This window comes from Heterodontus francisci, unplaced genomic scaffold (assembly GCF_036365525.1).
Source record: "Heterodontus francisci isolate sHetFra1 unplaced genomic scaffold, sHetFra1.hap1 HAP1_SCAFFOLD_1142, whole genome shotgun sequence".
Classification (NCBI taxonomy): Eukaryota; Metazoa; Chordata; class Chondrichthyes; order Heterodontiformes; family Heterodontidae; genus Heterodontus; species Heterodontus francisci.
In genome coordinates, this window is record NW_027141273.1 from 375 (window position 1) to 5,000 (window position 4,626).

A 4,626-nucleotide genomic window follows, 5' to 3' on the forward strand; every position below is an offset into this window, starting at 1 on the left:
GGTCCGGCCCTGACGCCGGTTTACGATTTCTCCGGTAAAGCACCTGTCGGGTGGCGACCGGAGGGTCTTTGCAGGGCCTGGATCTCCGAGCCCGTGGGACAGGCGGGAAAGGGTGGCGGCAGCCGGTTGAAGTCCCGACCCTGGGCAGCCTCCCGGTCTTACCTCCATAACTTCGGCGAGGAGGGTCCGATCCCCGCGCGGTCGACGGCAGGCGGTAGGGCTCGGAGGGGCGCGGCCTGGTCCGCGAGTGCCCCGGCGCCGCCCCTCTGCCCGTCCGAGGGACAGTAGGAAATGGCCATACCGCTTTCCGGCCGATTGCCGCCGGACGTCCGGCCGCATTCGCTCGGTCTGCGCGGCCGGCGGTAGCCGGGGGCGAGGGGCATCGGGCGGTGGCGGAACCAGGCCGGCCCGACCGCTGGGGGCCGCCCGGGCGACGTTTGAATCTGTCGGGTCGGACCGCCGAATCCCGCGGGATTTCGGGATCGAATCTGCGGGTGGAATCGGCACCTCGTCCCGCTGTCCGGTTCCCCCCCGTCGACTGCAACGGGTTTCCGAGGCCCGTCGGTCAGGCGCGGTTCGCTCCGCAATCCGCCGGCCGATCGGCACCGGGCGGGGCTCTACGGAAAGAGGGGACCCTCCGGCGTCGAGTGCCGGCGCACCGACCCCGCAGGCTGACCGGGAAGGTGAAGACTCACCCCGCTGAATGCCCGGCCCCGGGCACCCTCCGGCGCCGGGGCCATAACTTCGGGGAGGGAGGTCCGAGCTCCGCGCGGTCGACGGCAGGTGAAAGGGGCCGGTGCGCCGCGGAAGGCGACAGCAGTCCCGTCAGGCTGCACCTCTGCTCGGGCGAACGGCGTCAGGAAAAGGGGAGAGCACTTCCCCACCGATAGCTCCGGAACGCCCGGACCCATTGGCCCGCGGCACCGGTGGCTGCTAGAGGGCCTCCGGCGCCGTCAGCCGGGGTACGTCCCAGGCCGGCCGGACGGCGGGCAGCCGGAGGCAACGGCCTGGAACGGAGCCAGACTTGAGTCGTTCCGTGCCGTGGGCAAAAAGGCAGGGCTGCGGGTCAGCGCAGTTTGGCAAACCTAGCCGCAAGTGCGGGAAGGGCGGAGGAGCACACGGACGCCGCCTTCCCAAACTGAGCCCAAAGTGCCCAGGCATGCCCCCTTGATCTCGCCTAATCAGTGAGCCCAAAATAATTTCAGAGTGTGGAAACCTTATCCAAAAAGGTCGAAAAGAACGGCCAGAGATCAAGTCCGAAAGGGGAAATCAGTAACAAGCAAGCAGAGTAATCATTAACCAAAAAGCGCAAAATTATGTTAAAAGTGTGAAATCATTAACCAAAAACTCGAAAATAATGTCCAGAGACCAAGTCCGAAAGGGCAAATGGTTAACCAGTAAGCAGAGTCATCATTAACCAAAAATCGCAAAAGTAAGTAAAAAGTGTGAAATCATTAACCAAAAATCGCAAAAGTAAGTAAAAAGTGTGAAATCATTAACCAAAAACTCGAAAATAATCTCCAGAGACTAAGTCCGAAAGGGCAAATGGTTAACCAGTAAGCAGAGTAATCATTAACCAAAAATCGCAAAAGTAAGTAAAAAGTGTGAAATCATTAACCAAAAATCGCAAAAGTAAGTAAAAAGTGTGAAATCATTAACCAAAAACTCGAAAATAATGTCCAGAGACTAAGTCCAAAAGGGCAAATGGTTAACCAGTAAGCAGAGTAATCATTAACCAAAAAGCGCAAAAATATGTTAAAAGTGTGAAATCATTAACCAAAAACTCGAAAATAATGTGCAGAGACTAAGTCCGAAAGGGCAAATGGTTAACCAGTAAGCAGAGTAATCATTAACCAAAAATCGCAAAAGTAAGTAAAAAGTGTGAAATCATTAACCAAAAACTCGAAAATAATCTCCAGAGACTAAGTCCGAAAGGGCAAATGGTTAACCAGTAAGCAGAGTAATCATTAACCAAAAATCGCAAAAGTAAGTAAAAAGTGTGAAATCATTAACCAAAAACTCGAAAATAATGTCCAGAGACCAAGTCCGAAAGGGCAAATGGTTAACCAGTAAGCAGAGTAATCATTAACCAAAAATCGCAAAAGTAAGTAAAAAGTGTGAAATCATTAACCAAAAATCGCAAAAGTAAGTAAAAAGTGTGAAATCATTAACCAAAAACTCGAAAATAATGTCCAGAGACTAAGTCCGAAAGGGCAAATGGTTAACCAGTAAGCAGAGTAATCATTAACCAAAAATCGCAAAAATATGTTAAAAGTGTGAAATCATTAACCAAAAACTCGAAAATAATGTCCAGAGACTAAGTCCGAAAGGGCAAATGGTTAACCAGTAAGCAGAGTAATCATTAACCAAAAGGCGCAAAAGTAAGTAAAAAGTATGAAATCAGTAACCAAAAAGCGCAAAAATATGTTAAAAGTGTGAAATCATTAACCAAAAACTCGAAAATAATGTGCAGAGACTAAGTCCGAAAGGGCAAATAATTAACCAGTAAGCAGAGTAATCATTAACCAAAAAGCGCAAAAATATGTTAAAAGTGTGAAATCATTAACCAAAAACTCGAAAATAATGTCCAGAGACTAAGTTCGAAAGGGCAAATGGTTAACCAGTAAGCAGAGTAATCATTAACCAAAAATCGCAAAAGTAAGTAAAAAGTGTGAAATCATTAACCAAAAAGCACAAAATTAAGTTAAAAGTGTGAAATCATTAACCAAAAAGTCGAAAATAATCTCCAGAGACTAAGTCCGAAAGGGCAAATGGTTAACCAGTAAGCAGAGTAATCATTAACCAAAAAGCGCAAAAATATGTTAAAAGTGTGAAATCATTAACCAAAAACTCGAAAATAATGTGCAGAGACTAAGTCCGAAAGGGCAAATAATTAACCAGTAAGCAGAGTAATCATTAACCAAAAAGCGCAAAAATATGTAAAAAGTGTGAAATCAGTAACCAAAAAGCGCAAAAGTAAGTAAAAAGTGTGAAATCATTAACCAAAAACTCGAAAATAATCTCCAGAGACTAAGTCCGAAAGGGCAAATGGTTAACCAGTAAGCAGAGTAATCATTAACCAAAAAGCGCAAAAATATGTTAAAAGTGTGAAATCATTAACCAAAAACTCGAAAATAATGTGCAGAGACTAAGTCCGAAAGGGCAAATAATTAACCAGTAAGCAGAGTAATCATTAACCAAAAAGCGCAAAAATATGTAAAAAGTGTGAAATCAGTAACCAAAAAGCGCAAAAGTAAGTAAAAAGTGTGAAATCATTAACCAAAAACTCGAAAATAATCTCCAGAGACTAAGTCCGAAAGGGCAAATGGTTAACCAGTAAGCAGAGTAATCATTAACCAAAAAGCGCAAAAATATGTTAAAAGTGTGAAATCATTAACCAAAAACTCGAAAATAATGTCCAGAGACTAAGTCCGAAAGGGCAAATGGTTAACCAGTAAGCAGAGTAATCATTAACCAAAAATCGCAAAAGTAAGTAAAAAGTGTGAAATCATTAACCAAAAAGCACAAAATTAAGTTAAAAGTGTGAAATCATTAACCAAAAAGTCGAAAATAATCTCCAGAGACTAAGTCCGAAAGGGCAAATGGTTAACCAGTAAGCAGAGTAATCATTAACCAAAAAGCGCAAAAATATGTTAAAAGTGTGAAATCATTAACCAAAAATCGCAAAAGTAAGTAAAAAGTGTGAAATCATTAACCAAAAAGTCGAAAATAATGTCCAGAGACTAAGTCCGAAAGGGCAAATGGTTAACCAGTAAGCAGAGTAATCATTAACCAAAAAGCGCAAAAATATGTTAAAAGTGTGAAATCATTAACCAAAAACTCGAAAATAATGTCCAGAGACTAAGTCCGAAAGGGCAAATGGTTAACCAGTAAGCAGAGTAATCATTAACCAAAAAGGGCAAAAGTAAGTAAAAAGTATGAAATCATTAACCAAAAAGTCGAAAATAATGCCCAGAGACTAAGTCCGAAAGGGCAAATGGTTAACCAGAAAATCCGTCGAATAATGTCCAGAGACTAAGTCCGAAAGGGCAAATGGTTAACCAGTGGAAGGGCGATCAAGCGGAAAAATTTGCCCCGGTTACCCGGGATGGAGTTCCAGAGGTCCGGCCAGAGTTGTCAAATTCGTCCCGCTGATCGGACGCTTGTCATTCGGGTGGCTGGGGGTTGGCGGGGTATCTGCACAGTAGTAGGAGGTGGCAAGTCGGGACTTGGACGTTTATTCCAAGAGTCCACCCGAGCCTCCAGGTCTGCAGAGACCGACCCTAGCTGCCGCCCAACCGACTTTTAAGCCTTTTTCGGATGGGGATTTTTTCCCATTTTCGTCCATTTTTCGGGTTTTCTGTCGGGCTTAATAGGCGGCAGCCTGACCCCCGGCCGAGGCGGGGGGCGCACTCTCCCTTGCGTAAGGGTCCGGATTTGCCCCGGAAAGTGCCCCCGACGGCCTCCCGACCCGGGTGCCTGCAGGGCGGGGGAAAGGGTAGTCCCAGCCGCAGGAAATCATTAACCAAAAGACTTAGCCGTCGGGGCAGAGGCTAAGACCCGGGCTGGTGAAATCATTAACCAAAAGGAATGCACCCTTTTCCGAAAGTGCAGGCCGAAATAAGG